We start from the raw sequence: 15,982 nt of genomic DNA on the forward strand, positions 1-15,982 counted from the left end.
ATGATGAGATCTTAGCTCTCCAAACTGCTCATCTGGCAGTTAGGGACCCCAAACAATTGACCAAAAACCTCCTACATACTTTATGTGGTTTCAATCCTTGGAGCCTGTTGCAGCATAGTTTTGGCATTTAGCAGGCCTTAATGTCTCTGTTCTTGTGCTGTGGTGCATGTTTTCTCTATTTTGCAACCAAACTCAATGAACATTCCAACATTTGCAAACTTAAACCACACACCTTAAACTCGCACAAAAGGCTCAACGTGGCTCCCATGATGCCCCATGCACAATAGTCTGTAGACAGCTAGTAGTCAGTAATGGATAAGAGTTTCAGAGGAAACCAACCTAAGACGGGCACAGCCGATGTCCAAACAAAACAGAAAAGGGGGGACTTTAGGGGTCCCCGAAGTAATGTGTGGGTCTCAAGTCACATTGCTAGGGAGGATCAATCTGTGCAGAGTGGTGAGGGTGTGGTCAAACATGACTGTACCTACTAGTAAGCAGAAAGGAGCTGATGTCCTGATAAGAAGAAACTCTAAGAAAACCCTCCTGAAAGAATTTCATGCATGATAGCCCATGCTCTGAGAACAATGACCAAGTTAACTGTTTTAAATAAAGCTTATGGTGCCAGCCTGGGGCCTTGACTTTGTCATCAGCAAGTCCTGGCCCACCTGGTCCCCTCTAATCTTGTCTTTGTCTCTATGGGTCTTTCTTCAGTTCCCGTCGCCTCCCTTCAGGTTCTCAGTTCACACGCGCAGGTCTCAGCATGATGCAATAAAGGCAGTGCAGAGAGGAAAATTTAGAGCAATAAATGCTGACATTAAAAATGAAGGAAGAGTTCAAATAAGAGCCAAAACTTCAACCTGAAAGAACTATAAAAAGAAGAGCAAACTAAAACAAAAGTGAACAGAAAAAAGAAGCAACAAAAATTAAAGTGGAAATAAGTGAAGTAGACATAAAAATAGTCAACAGAACAAAAGTTGGTTCTTTGAATAAATCAATAAAATTGACAAATCATTAGCAAGACTTTAAAAAAGGGAGAGGACACAAATATCAAAAATCTGAAATGAAAAGGGGATCATTACTACTGGTCTTACTGAAATAAATGAATTTGAAAAGATACTGTGAAAAACTACATGCCAACACATTAGATAACCTTGAATAAATGAACAAATTCTTAGAAAAACACAAACTACCCAAATTAACTCAAGAAGAAATAGAAGACTCCAATAAACTATTTACTCATAAGGAGATTGAATCAGTGATCAAAAGCCTACCAGCAAAGAAAAATCCAGGACCAGACTGTTCACAGGGAATTCTTCCAAACATTCCAAGAAGAATCTATTTGAATTCATCTCAAACTCTTCAAAAAAATGGAAGAAGAAGGAACACTCCTTAAATCATTCTATAAGCCAACATCACCCTTATACCAAATACAGATAAAGAAACTGCAAGAAAAAATAAAAACACTGTGCCTACAGGATAGAGGAATAAAATATGGATTAGAGTGGACTTACTGGTATTTTACTATAGAACTATTGTGACTAGTAAGGGAAGAAATTTTATCATTGATGTGGAGAAAGTGGACATGGTAGTTGCTGAGGGCAGTGAGAGTGAAGAAAAGATGTGATGTGGGGGCATTTTTGGGACTTGGAGTTGTCCTAAATGATATTGCAGGAACAGATGCTGGACATTATATATCCTGCCATAACCCACTAAATGGACTGGGGGAGAGTGTAAACTACAATATAAACTATAATCCATGTGGTACAGCGTGCTACAAAATGTATTCACCAAATGCAATGAATATGCGACAATGATCAAAGATTTTGTTGATGTGGGAGCAGTGTGGGGGGTGAGGGGTGGGGTATCTGGGAAACTTTTCTATTTTTAGTGTAACATTTTTTGTGATCTATTTATCTTTTTTAAGTCAATTAATTAAAAGAAAATTTTAAAAAACTATAGACCAGTATCTCTTGTGTACATAGAAAAATCTTCAATAATATACTAGCAAACTGAATCCAACAGCATAGTAAACAATTATGGTTCATGATCAAGTGGGATTTATCCCTGCTATGCAAGATGGATCATAATAATGAAAAAAGTTAAGGTAATATACCACATTAACACAATGATATATGAGAATCCTTTATTTTATGCATGATTGTTCTGTAAAAAACACAACTTCTCTAAGAAAGAAAAAGAAAAAAGAAGATAAAAACGAATGCTTATTTACCACTAATTCTACATTTCCAGCAAAGAATGGTAGAGTTGGTAGTGGAGGGGTGCTCTTCTCATTGTAATTATCCTGGGAACCCTTATGGATTCAGGCTGACAGAGAAGCCAACATCTTAATCATCTCCAGCCAGAGAGCCAGAGGGAAAGAAACCTAGGCAGCATCTCATTCAGGCAATTAAATGCTCTTGCCTTGAACTGAAGGCATGTCATTAGCCAAAATTTATTGCATAGTCCCAGTAAACTACAATGGATCCAGGAAGTAAAAACTTACTATGGGCCAAGAAGGGGAGGAAGTCTAAAAGTATGTGCATAAAATCAGCATGGATGTTTTTTAGTCAGGGCTCTCTAGGGAAAAAAAAATGAACAGAAGATATCTGTAAATAGTATGAGATTTTATAAAATTATCTCACATGACCATGGGGATTCACAAGTCCAAATTCCACAGGCAGGGTGCAAACCAGGGACACCAATGAAGGTCTTTAATAAATTACCAGGAGAAGTTGGCTATCCGAAGTCAAGCTTGAAAATTTTTGCTGAATGATGAGATCTCTTCCTCATTTAAGGCATTCAACTGATTGAATAAAATGTCACTCATTGCGATTGGCAAGTTCCTTGGTTGGTTTTAGATGAAATCAGCCATCTATGCAATAAACCAACTGTTGACTGAAGTAATAAATGTTATTTTATTACAATTAACCCAGTGCTTGCTTGAATAAAAAACTGGGCACAATTACCTGGTTGATTTGACATATTAGCCTAACCATCACATCCACCCCTTGTCAACCTGGCAGTGATAGACATCACTTTTAACCATACATAGTCTTTAAATAAAAACAGTAACAGACATGCTAATATATATATATTTCCAACTAATAATATTGAACTCTCCTGAATACAGCCAGAAATGCATTATTTCCCTACAGAATCGGGTGCAAGTCCTTGGGTAATATTCAGTCTTAAACTTGACATCATTATATATTATGACAAGAAACTGAAGCAACTTGTAATACAATAAGAGAAAAGGTGAGGGAAAAGCACAAAGATTCATTTTATGTACATGTACAATCTTAAACATAACAAAATATGGACGAAAGATTAATGTCCATTGCAGTCCTCATTTCTGTAACTAACCATGTGGTCATAGTTCAAATTTATCTCTACATTCTTCCACTACCCATTTTGTGTTCCTGTTACCCTTAGCAAACCTCAACTGGCCACGGTTCTTTGCCTGGTGGGTGGCCCAAACTTTCATTCCGGAAGATTCTGGGCCATCCTTAGCACTATTTGGATTGGTTAGTTGTAGTTTTCATTGACTTTATTTTTTTGTCTTTATTTTTTTAATGTTACATTAAAAAAAAATGAGGTCCTGATATACCCGCCACCTCCTCACCCCACTACTACCCCCATAACAACAACCTACTCTATCATCATGAGACATTCATTGCACTTGGTGAATACATCTCTGAGCACCGCTATACCTTGTGGTCAAAGGTCCAAACCATAGCCCACACTCTCCCACAGTCCAGTCAGTGGGCCTTGGGTGGACATACAATGTTGGGTAACTGTCCCAACAGCACCACCCAGGAAAACTCCAAGTCCAAAAAATGCCTCCACATCACAAATCTTTTCCCACTCACTACCACCAGCAAACAACATGGCCACTTTCTCCACACCAATGCCACATTTTCTTCAGTTACTAATCACACTAGTTCATGAGTAGAACATCAGTAAGTTCGCTCTAATCCATACTCTATTCCTCCATCCTGTGGACCCTGGAAGGGTTGTGTCCACTCACATCAATAACAAGAGGGGGCTTAGAGTCCACATGGATGCTGGAAGCAATTCTCCTGCTTTCAGTTGTAAGCACTCTTGGCTCCCTGGTGTGGTGGTTGACCATCTTCGCCTCCATGTTAGATGAGTGGGGAAGTCCAATAAACCAGAGTGTAAGAGTTGCAAGTCTGTTGAGGCTCAGGGCCTGGCTATCACATGGACAGTCCAGAGATTCAGGTCCCCTGGGTATACAAAAAACACCAACACCAACTGCAGATCCGGTAAAAGTAACAGGAGAGGCATGTGAACAAAGAGCACATCGGAGTCCAGCTCCATCACACAGAAACACAAACTCCAAAGTAGGTCCAATTGACATGGCACTGAACTCCACCTGCCATGACCATAGAACCTGTGGGTCTCTGTAGCCCTCAGAAGAACAAATACCTGGGTTTGTATCTACTTTAGCTGTCTCTGGGACTCTGCTGAGTTGTGTGTAAGGGCAACCCTCTGATAACCTCCCAGCTCATTTTGGAGGCTCATAGCCATATAAAGTCATTTGTCCTTTCCATTTCCCCCTATTATTAAGGTAAAAAACCATTTTTAACTCCTGGTATTATATGTAGACTGAGATATTCTGCTGGTCCGAGTTGATGCTTTCATTCAAGGTCATTTTCTACTTACATCATCAGCTGGTGCTTGGTAATAATACCTTGGTGGAAGGGAGACTCATCAGCATCATATCCCACACTGGGGGAAGGCAACGCATTTACATGCTGAGGATGCCTTCAAGACTGGTCACATTTGAGCAATACGGAGGCTCTCAGGAGGTAACTCTTAGGCACCCTGCAGCTCTAGGCCTTGTTCTTATTTCAGGTGCACAGGCTCACAAGCATAGTCCTTAGTATCAAGGGCTCATTGTTGGACCGTCCTTCTTTTATGGTCTTTGCTGCTACACTTGGGAAATTGTTGCTATTCCTTTAGGGAATGTAATAGAGCTCCCCTGAATAGGAACTCAGCACTCCCTTTGTTGTTTTTAATTGTAACCACATTTTTATGTACCCTGGATATATGTCCTGGAGAACTCCCTGCCAACCATGTGTCCCCTGTAAATAATATCCCACACCAGTATTCCTCCCCTGCCATTCTCGAACCTCTCAGTGATCCAAAACTTCTTCAAAAATGAAGCCCAAAATTTTGCCAGGTTCCATTAATAGAAAAATGGCATATAGTGATGAGTTTAAAGGTTAGATATAGAATACATATTAATTTAGAAAAATTAAGGTAAAAATTGTGTATCAAAAAATTGAAAAAATGCAAAATCTTTGTTTTTGATGTTTTGCCTTCCATCACTTCAATAAGGGATGCCCTGTACGCAAATTGGTAAGGCAAATTCTTCCATCTTTTCCTCAGTATGATGTCATTTCTTTTTCATTTTTCCCTAATTATTAAGCTTGTCTTAACAAAAGTTTTAGATCATAGTAATTCATATATACAATATACATTACTTCTCACAGATCCAACATAAAACCCTTTTTCCCTTCCACAGCAATAATCTTTTTACATACTCATAATATATTCACTGAAACTGATTTACAGATATTGAGAAAATAGCTTTCAAACAAGGTAACATTTGGGTTTATGTTGTGGTTTATATTTTAGACTATACAATTTTCTAAATTTTTAGTTATCTTATTTTTTACATTATGATTTACATCTTAGCCTATAGGCCCTTGTACATTTTTGGTGTAATTTTTTTTGTTTTGTTATTTATTTATTTTTTTATTTTTTTATTGACTTTGTAATAATATTACATTAAAAATATATATGTGAGGTCCCATTCAACCCCACCCCCCCACCCCCCCCTCTCCCCCCCCAACAACACTCGTTCCCATCATCATGACACATTCATTGGATTTGGTAAGTACATCTTTGGGCACCTCTGCACCTCATATACAATGGTCCACATCATGGCCCATACTCTCCTCCATTCCATCCAGTGGGCCCTGTGAGGATCCACGATGTCCGGTGATTACCCCCGAGGCGCCATCCAGGGCAGCTCCACGTCCCAAATACGCCCCCACCTCTCATCTCTTCCTGCCCTTCCCCATACCCATCGTCCACCATGTCCACTTTTCCCAATCCAATGCCACCTCTTCTATGTGGACATTGGATTGGTTGTGTCCATTGCACCTCTATGTCAAGAGGAGGCTCAGATTCCACATGGATGCTGGCTGCCATCCTCCCATTTTCAGTTGTAATCACTCTAGGCTCCATGGTGTGGTGATTGTCCTTCTTCAACTCCATCTTAGCTGAGTGTGGTAAGTCCAATAAATCAGATTGTAGGTGCTGGAGTCTGTTGAGGCTCAGGACCTGGCTATCACATTATCAGTCCAGAGATTCAAATCCCCTAACTATATCTTAAACCCCAACGTTAACTGCACCTCCAGCAGATTAGTATGAAAGTCTTATGAAGGGACATCCCATCTGAGTCCAGATTCATCACACATAAACACCATTTCCAGAGAGGGGCCATCTGCCCTGGTAGTAAACCCCATCGGCCATGACCATAACTCTCATGGGTCTCTTTATCCTTCATAGGAACCAATATCTGGGGGTTGTATCTGCTTTATCTGTCTCTCTGACTCTGCTCAGTTGTGCATGAGGGCAATCCTTCTGCCAGCCTCCAGACTCTTTTTTAGAAACTTGTAGCCATATAAACTCATTTCTCCTTTCCATTTCCCCCTTACTTTAGGTCAAACAGCATTTTAAAGTCATGTTATTTTATGTAGACATGGATATTCTGCTGATCCGCATTGAACCTTCCATATAAGGTCCTTTTCCAGTTGCATCATCAGTTGGTATTTGATAGTGGTCCCTCGTTGCCAGGGAGGCTCATTGGGGCAGATGAGCAAGTTAGGCCCTAAACACTATTCCATCTATCTCTGGAAGTGGCTCCTCAGGAAACAGAGGTTGACTGTCACTGTGGGCACCAAGGTGGAAGGGAAAATGGACGTTAAATGTGTGGAACCAAAGTAAATGGGGGGCAAGGGAGGAGTTTCTTGAGAGTACACAAGGATGGATATAAAACATGTAATATTACACCATAACATATAGGAGACGACAGACTGATAATGTAAACCATAATGTAAAACATAGGAGAACTAAAAATGTAAAGAACTGTGTATCCTAAAGTATGCACCATAATGTAAGCACAGATATTACCATGTTAGAAAGCTAATATCTCAGACTCTGTACATCACCTTAAGTAAATATGATGTGAATAGGGTGTAAGAGTATCGCTGTGGAAGGAAAAAGGTGTTGTGGTGGATGTATAGGAGTGCTGTATATTATATATATGCATTGCTGTGGTCTAGGACTCCTACGAAGAAACGCTGAATAATTGGGGGGGGGGGAAAGGATAGGATGTGGAATTTTTTCAAGTCAACATTCTTTATCTAAGTTCTTTATCTAACTTTATCCAAGTTCTTTATCTATCCTTTAAACCCATCACTATATGCCATTCCCTAGTAAGGGACCATGACATTATATTGGGCTTCAAATTTCGGGGAGTTCTGGATCACAGAGTGTTTCAACAATGGCAATGGAGGGATACTGGTATGGGATACCAATGACAGGTGATATATGGCTGACAGGGAGCTGTACAGAACATATGTCCAGGGTGCATGGTAATGATTGGATATACTCATAGTGGCAACAATTAAAAACCCAGCAGGGGGGGTACTGGGTTCCTGGCCAGTGGTGCTCTGTCGTGGTCCCTAGGGGAGCAGCGATAGTCTCCCAGGTACAGCGGCGGGGACCGGGAGGGAGTGAGGGTTCAACAGTGAGCCCCTGATGCTAATGACTATGCTTGTGAGCTGATAAACCTAAAATAAGAACAAGGCCTAGAGCAACATTGTGCCTGGGAATTTCCTCCTGTCAGCCTTCATGTTACTCAAATGTGGCCAGGCTCGAAGCCAAACTCAGCATGTAAATGCAATGCCTTCCCTCCAGTGTGGGACATTTTGGTGTAATTTTACCTGTCCTATATCCATCCTTGCATAATCTTGTGGAACACTTCTATTGCCCACACAGTTATTCCATCTATACAATACCACTTTTCCCCTCCCCTCAGGGCCCACAGTGACAGTCAATCTTCATTGCTTGAAGGGCCATGTTCAGAGATACTTGCAACAATGTTGAGGGTTTGACATGCTCACCTGCCCTAATGCATTAGGAGCCACCATTTTTCTCGAGAGATACAATTCCCTCTATTTGAGAACATCAGTCCTACCCAGGATGTGGGTATACCTTCACTCATTATATGGGTCTCCATCCAATAATATAACCCACGATGAAAAAAGGAGCACTCACACACTCCCTAGAAGACTGTCCTTTGTCAGATTATCCCCTTTAAGCATCTTCAACAGGTAACCTTCCTTATTATATTTTTGAAAAAGTTTTCTCAGCATTATACTCTCAACCAAATATCCGACAATCTCCTAAGTTCATAAGTTCCCACACCCTCCCCCGAATTTCTTGGGCAATATTACCCATCCTCCCATCCCTAGCCCCCCTCAAGCCCACAAAGCCCTATGCAAAGGTAACCCTATGCCCCCATTTTATCCCTTCCATGTACAAATACTTACCTCAAGCTTATCATGTATTTCCCCCATGAAGGTGTCAGCTTGCATCCTTCCTCTACACTCCAATTTCCTGTAAGCCTATCATCCAGTCTCTAGAACTCTGAGGTGGCTTGGTTTACTTATTTTACATCATTGAGGTCATGTAGTACTTGTCCTTCAATGACTGAGTTGCTTCAACCAACATAAGGTTTTCAAGATTCATTCAAGTTATCACTTGTATTTGTAGGGTATTCGTTCTTAAAGCTGAGTGGTATTCCATTGTATATATATACCACATTTTATTTATCCATTCATCTGTTGATGGCATTTGGGTTAATTCCAACTTTTGGCAATAGAGAACAATGCTGCTATGAACATTGCTGTGCATATATCAGTTTGTGTCCTTGTTTTCAGTTCTACTGGGTATATACCCAGCAGTGGAATTGCTGGGTCATATGGCAAATCTATATTGAATTTTTTGAGAAAATGCCAAACTGTCCCCCAGAATGGTTAGATCTTTCTGCATTCCCACCAGCAGTGGATGAGTGTTCCCATTCCTTCACATCCTTTCCAGCATTTGTAGTCTTCTGTTTTTTTCATAACTGCCAATCTATGGGAGTAAGATGGAATCTCATTGTAGTTTTGATTTGCATTTCCCTAATAGCTAGGGATTTTGAGCATTTTTTCATGTGTTTTTCAGCCATTTGTAAATCGTCTTTGGAGAAGTGTCTGTTCACATCTTTTTCCCATTTTTTTTAAATGGGCTGTTTGTCTTTTTATTTTCAAGATACAGGAGTTCTTTATATATGCAAGATATATATCTCCTGTCAGATATATGGTTACCAACTATTTTCTCCCATTGTATAGGTTCTTTTTTCACTTTCATGACAAACTGCTTTGAGGTGCAGAAGGATTTAATTTTGAGGAAGTCCCATTTATCTATTTGTTCTTTTGCTGCTCGTGCTTTTGGTGTGAAGTTCATGAAGCCATTTCATATTACAAGTTCCTGTAGATGCTTCCCTAAACTGCTTTCCAAAGTCTTTTAGATCTTGGCTCTCATATTTAGGTCTTTGATCCATGTTGAGTTGATTTTTGTATAAGGGGTGAGTTGGTAATCCTCTTTCATTCTTTTACATATGGATATCCAATTCTCCATGCACCATTTGTGAAATAGGCCATTCTCTCCTAGTTGAGAGGTTTTTGTGGCTTTATCAAATATTATATGACTGTATATAAGAAGATCTATATCAGAACTCTCAGTTCGGTTCTATTGGTCAGTGTTTCTCTCTTTGTGCCAATACCATGCTGTTTATGCTGTTTTCACTACTGGAGCTTTGTAGTATGTTCTTAAGTGAGGAAATTCTTCCAATTTCCTTTTTCTTTTTCAATATATCTTTTACTATTCAGGGTCTCTTTCTTTTCCAAATAAATTTCATTGCTAGTTTTTCTAGTTCACTAAATAATGCTGTGTTGATTTTTATTGGGATTGCATTAAATCTTTAGTTCAGTTTTGGTAGGTTAGACTCTGAATAGTATTTATTTTTCCCATCCATGAAGAGGGAATATTCTTCCATTTATTCAATTCTTCTTTGATCTCCTTGAACAGTGTTTTGTAGTTCTCTGTGTATTAGATTTTTACATATTTAGTTAAATTTATACCTAGGTATTTGATTTTTTTTATTGACTATTGTAAATGGTATTTGTTTCTTGATTTCCTCCTGAGCTTGCTCATTATTGGTGTACAGAAATGCTATTGATTTTTGTGCATTGATCTTATGACCTGCGACTTTATTAAACTCATTTATGAGTTCTAGAAGGTTTGTTGTAGACCTCTCAGGGTTTTCTATGTATAGGATCATGTCATCTGCAAATAATGAAATTTTGACTTCTACCTTTCCAATTTGAATTCTTTTTATATCTGGTTCTTGTCTTAGTGCTCAAGCAAGTTCTTCTAAGACAAGTTTAAATAGAAGAGGAGATAAGGAGCATCCTTCTCTTGTTCCTGTACTTAGAGGGAAAGATTTTAGGATTTCACCATTGTAAATGATGTTGGCTGTGTGTTTTTCCTATATACTCTTAATCATGTTCAGAAAATTTCCTTGTATTCCGATCTTTTGCAGTGTTTTTTATCAAGAATGTGTGCTGTATTTTGTCAAACACTTTTTCTGTGTATCTAGATAGAATCATGTGATTTTTTCCTTCTATCTGTTTATATGGTGAATTACATTGATTGATTTTCTTATGTTGTACCATCCTTGCATACCCAGAATGAATCCCACTTGGTCATGGTGTATAATTAGTTTAATGTGTTGTTGAATACAATTAGCAAGTATTTTGTTTAGGATTTTTGCATCTAGGTTCATTAGAGAAGTTGGTCTGTACTTTTCCTTTCCTGTTGTGCCTTTGTTTGGTTTTGGTACTAGGGTAATGTTGGCATGATAGAATGAGTTATGCAATGTTACTTCTGTTTCAATTTTTTGGAAGAATTTCAGCAAGATTGATGTTAGTTCTTTCTGGAATGTTTTGTAGAATTCACCTGTGAAGCTGTCTTGCTCAGGGCACTTCTTAGTTGGGACATTTTTAATGACTGATTCTATTGCTTTACTTGTGATTGGTTTGTTTAGATCACCAGTTTCTTTTTTCAACAATATAGGCTGATTATGTGTTTCTAGGAATTTTTCCATTTCCTCTGAATTGTCATTTTCTGTTGGAATATAGTTTTTCAAAGTATCCTCTTATGATATTCTTTATTTCTGTGGGGTCAGTGGTGATATCTCCTTTCTCATTTCTTATTTTGTGTATTTGCATCTTCTCTCTTTTCTTTCGTATTCTAGATAACAGTTTGCCAATTTTATTGATCTCAAAAAAAAAACAACAGCTCTTGGTTTTGTTTTATCTTTTCAAGTGCTTTCTTAATTTATATTTCATTTATTTCTGCTCTTATCTTTATTCTTTCTTTCTTTCTTCTTCCTTGCTTTTAGAATTTTTCCTTTGTCTTGAGCATTGGATAATTTGACAAGTATATTTCTTAAGGTAGGCCTGTTGGGATTTATGGTGTTTGGGGTGCATTGTACTTCCTGGGCATGTACATCCATCTCTCTCAGAAGATTTGGGAAGTTTTAAGCCTTTATTTCCTCCAACACCCCTTCTGGCCCCTTTCCCTTCTCTTCTCCTTCTGGGATTCCTATAATACGTATGTTTGTGCATTTTGCATTGTCATTCAAGTCCCTAAGTCCCAGCTAGATTTTTTCTATCTTTTTACTGATTAGTTCTACTATCTGTTTGATTTCAGATGTACTATCTTCCACGTCACTAAATCTCTGCTCTGCCTCTTGTAATCTGCTGCTCTTTGCTGAGAGTATATTTTTGATTTCTTGAACTGTGGTGTTCATCACCATCATATCTGTTATCTCTTTGTGTATGAATGCAATTTATTCTGTATTCTCTCCAAGTGTTTTCTTCATATTGTTAATCTCTTCCTTTACTTCATTAAGTTAGTCTCTAATATGTGTTTTGAGAGCTTTAATTACTTGTCCCATGTTCTGCTCCTCTTCTTGGTTTTTAGTATGTTCATTGGATTCGGCCATGTTTTCCTGATTATTGGTTTGGTTCATAGTTTTTTGTTGCTGTCTGGTCATCATTTTATCTTGATGGGTTTAATCAGTTCCTTAGCTTCTTTTTCTAGTCTTGGGATTAATTAGTTGTTTGTGCGTAAGTGTTATGCCTTCTTTTTGTCACTCTTTTCTTCTTATTCTATTTTCTTGTTGCTGGCTAATTTAACTTTGAAGGAAAATATTAGGGCCTCTTGCAAAAATCTCTTCTGTCACTGTCTCACGAAATTGACATCCAGACACCTCCTGCCCTGCAAGCTCCCAAAACAACCCATTCCAGCAGGACTCTGATCCTACTCAGCCACTTATTTGCAGGAGAGATTATGAGGTGCAGTCATTCAGATGCCATCTTTCCCCACCTCAACCTCTTCCATTGACTTTAATCATAGGATAAGGCAATAATAAGAGACACCCTAGAGAATCTCCTGTAATCCAGGCAAACTCTTCTTTACCCCCATTATGTAGATACACTCCTACTTCCCCTGAGATCAGTCTTCCCAGCCAGTACAGTAATTCCTTCCTTTGCTTGTTGATTCAGAGGTAAAAGGGACCCAAATTGGGCAAGTGTCAGTCTTAACTTCAAGTTCAATGGAATCATTGTGTTCACTGGTGGAAGCACTCCTCCTTTTGGAACTAAAACCTGTAGACCAGCAAAGCTTAATTTTGCAGGGACAGGAAGCAAAAGTTTCCTAGTGAATCATTAAGGGCAATAGTAAATGGTGCCACTCCCATTTCCACCCCTTGATTCCTGGACCCATGAATCTTGGCTATGGAAGAAACAGCACCATATAATGGATGCAGATTTAGAGCATGTACAGCCACCTGGAAAACACTGTCCTGTGAGGTTATTGCAATATAGTTGGTGCTGTAATTGAGTCTTCAAAAGGTCATTCAACCATCTCACAATCCAGCTGCTTCAGGGTGATGGGGAACATTGAAAGACCCATGAACTCCATGGGCATGGGCCCATTCCCACACATCATTTTTTTTGTGTGTGAAATGGGTTCCTCGATCAGAAACAATGCTGTGTAGAATGCCATGGTGGTGAATAAAACATTTGGTCAGTACATGGGTGGTAGTTTTGGCAGAAGAATTGAATGCAGTAAGTGAAAACTGATATCTGGAGTATGTTTCTATTCCAGTTAAAACAAATCACTGACCCTTCCATGGTGGAAATGATTCAGTGTAGTCAACCTGCCACCAGGTAGCAGGCTGATCAACTTGAGGAATGTTGCCATATTGGGAGCTTAGTGTGGGTCTCTGCTGCTGGCAGGAAGGGCACTCAGCAGTCATTATAACCAAGTCAGCCTTGGTGAGGGGAAGTCCATGTTGCTAAGCCCATGCATAACCTCCATTCTTACCTCCATGATCATTTTGTTCATAAGCCCATTGGACAATGATAGGAGTGGCTGGGGAAAGAGATTGGGTATTAGGCACAGAGCTGCAGAGCTGGTCATCTTACCCACTTAATTATTAAGATATTCCTCTGCTGAAGTCACCCTGAGGTGTGCATTCATATGGGATTTAATATTTTCATGTTTTTTGTCCAATCAGAAAGGTCTATCTACATACCTCTTCCCCGACCAATCTTTTTTGTCAACAATTTTCTCATCATGCTCTTTATAAGTCTGTGATCATCCAGCCAAACCCTAGGCATCAGCCCATGAATCAGTGTACAAATGCATCTCTGGCTACTTCTTCTTATAAGCAAAATGAACAACCAGTTGCACTGCTTGAAGTTCTGTCCACTGGGAGGTTTTGCCCTCATCACTGTCCTTCAGGGATACCTCAGAAAAGGGCTGAAGTGCTACAGCTGTCCACTTTCTGGTGGTAACTGTATATTGTGCAAAATCATATGCAAACTAGGCCTGAGTTTTCTCTTCCTCAGCCAACTCATTGTAAGGGACTTTGCAAGAGGCCAAAGCTGCGGCCTAGGAAAGAGAAAGTAACATGGCAGAAGTGGTGACCATGGGCATTTGGACTACCTCCTCATGTAACATACTTGTGCCCTGAAGACCCACTTGAGCCCTATCTCATATATACCACTTCCAATTTATAATGGAGTGCTGCTATGCATACCCAACTTTATAGTTTGATGGGTCAGACAATACCCAGCTAATTATAGGCAACTCGGGTGTAATGGTAACTTCATAGCCTATGGTTAAGTGATCAGTCTCTACTAAGACCCAGTAACAGGCCAAAAGCTGCTTATCAGAAAGAATAATTATCTGCAGAGGATAGCAGGGGTTTGCTCCAAAATCTTAGGGGTCTAGATTGTTATTCTCCTACAGAGGCCTGTCAAAAGCTCCAGAGAGTGTCTCTTTTTGCCACTCAGACGTCCAGCATCCTTGGTTTTGCTAGAACATAAGGTCCAAGTGGTATAGCCCAGAATCCTGGACCTGACATAGAGTCTCTTTTTGTTCTGACCCCCAAGCAAAATTAGTAGATAGAGAATGGAGGAGGTGGGGCAAGATGGCATCTGAGTGAGTGCACCTCATAATCTCTCTTGCAAAGAAGCGGCTGAGTAAGGTTGGAGTCATGCTGGACCGGGCTGTTTTGGGGGCTTGCAGGGCAGGAGGTGTCTGGATGTTGATTAGGTGAGACAGTGACAGAAGGGATTCTTGTGAGATGTGGAATTTTGGGTTTCTGACATGAAGGTCAGAGGTTGTGGGCAGGACCACTCACCCTAGGGCTGGCACCCAGAGGTGGGGATCCCTGAAGGCTGTGTTGTACTGTGATGCTCCCAGGCCCCTGTTAACCAGATTCATGTTTCCCAGGACTGTGTCCCCTAAACCTTGTTGGTCCATGCTTCAGAGATTCACACTTTGAGTCTACAATATCACAGATTTCCCATCCCTGAATCGACCATGTCCTCAGGTCCATCTGAGGTCCTTGATTACCCTAGCCCTCAGTGTTTGTGGGGTTTTTTTCTCTCTCTCTCTGCTTGAACTTGGAGGAGTGTACCAGCTGTCGATGGGAGAGTCTAGGAAGAAAGGAGAGGTGAATTTCCTGAGAAAGCCCAATTAACCTAAACATCCTGGGATAGGAAACTTGGTCTGGGAGAAGGTGGAGTCAGAAAATCAATTAGAACTCTCCTAGCACACCTAAGGGGGAGGAACTGTAGGAGATGCTATCCAAGCTTCCAGTAGCATATCTGGGGTTTCTGGTGAGGTGTAGGTGCTCTCACGCTGGAAATAAAGAGTCATAGTCTTCCATGTTGAGTTCGTTCAATAAGGACCTACTTGAATCTGTTACAGGACCTATCAGGCAGCTTTCCTGCTGGCCTGGGAGTGAGAGAAGTGGTGAAGGGAGAAACGGGGAAGGTCAGATCTTTAAGTGTATTATTTAACTGCAAAGAGGATTCCTAGCTTGAAACGTTGGTTCTTTTTTTTTTTTTTTTTTTGGCATGGTTGTTATTTATTGCATTGTCTCCTGGTCTTTTCCCCATTGTATCCACCAATGTCCTTTTTCATTTATTTAGGATTTTTTTCCTCTTTTTCTTGCTTGTTTCCCCCAACTTTTTCTTTGCCTACATTTTTCTCTTCTTTTTTTTCTTTTCTCTCTTTTTCTTCTTTTATTATTTTATTTTCTTTATATGATAGGTGCTGCAGGGAGCACTTCACACTTACTGTGTTTCCTCATCCTCCATTTCCACTTTTCTGTGTGTATTGGTTTTGGCCACCTACATTATCCCTTTTCCCCCACATCTTTCTATTCCCCATCATCTGCTGTTTCTCTTACTTTCTA

The sequence above is a fragment of the Dasypus novemcinctus genome, chromosome X (genome assembly GCF_030445035.2).
Source record: "Dasypus novemcinctus isolate mDasNov1 chromosome X, mDasNov1.1.hap2, whole genome shotgun sequence".
Classification (NCBI taxonomy): domain Eukaryota; kingdom Metazoa; phylum Chordata; class Mammalia; order Cingulata; family Dasypodidae; genus Dasypus; species Dasypus novemcinctus.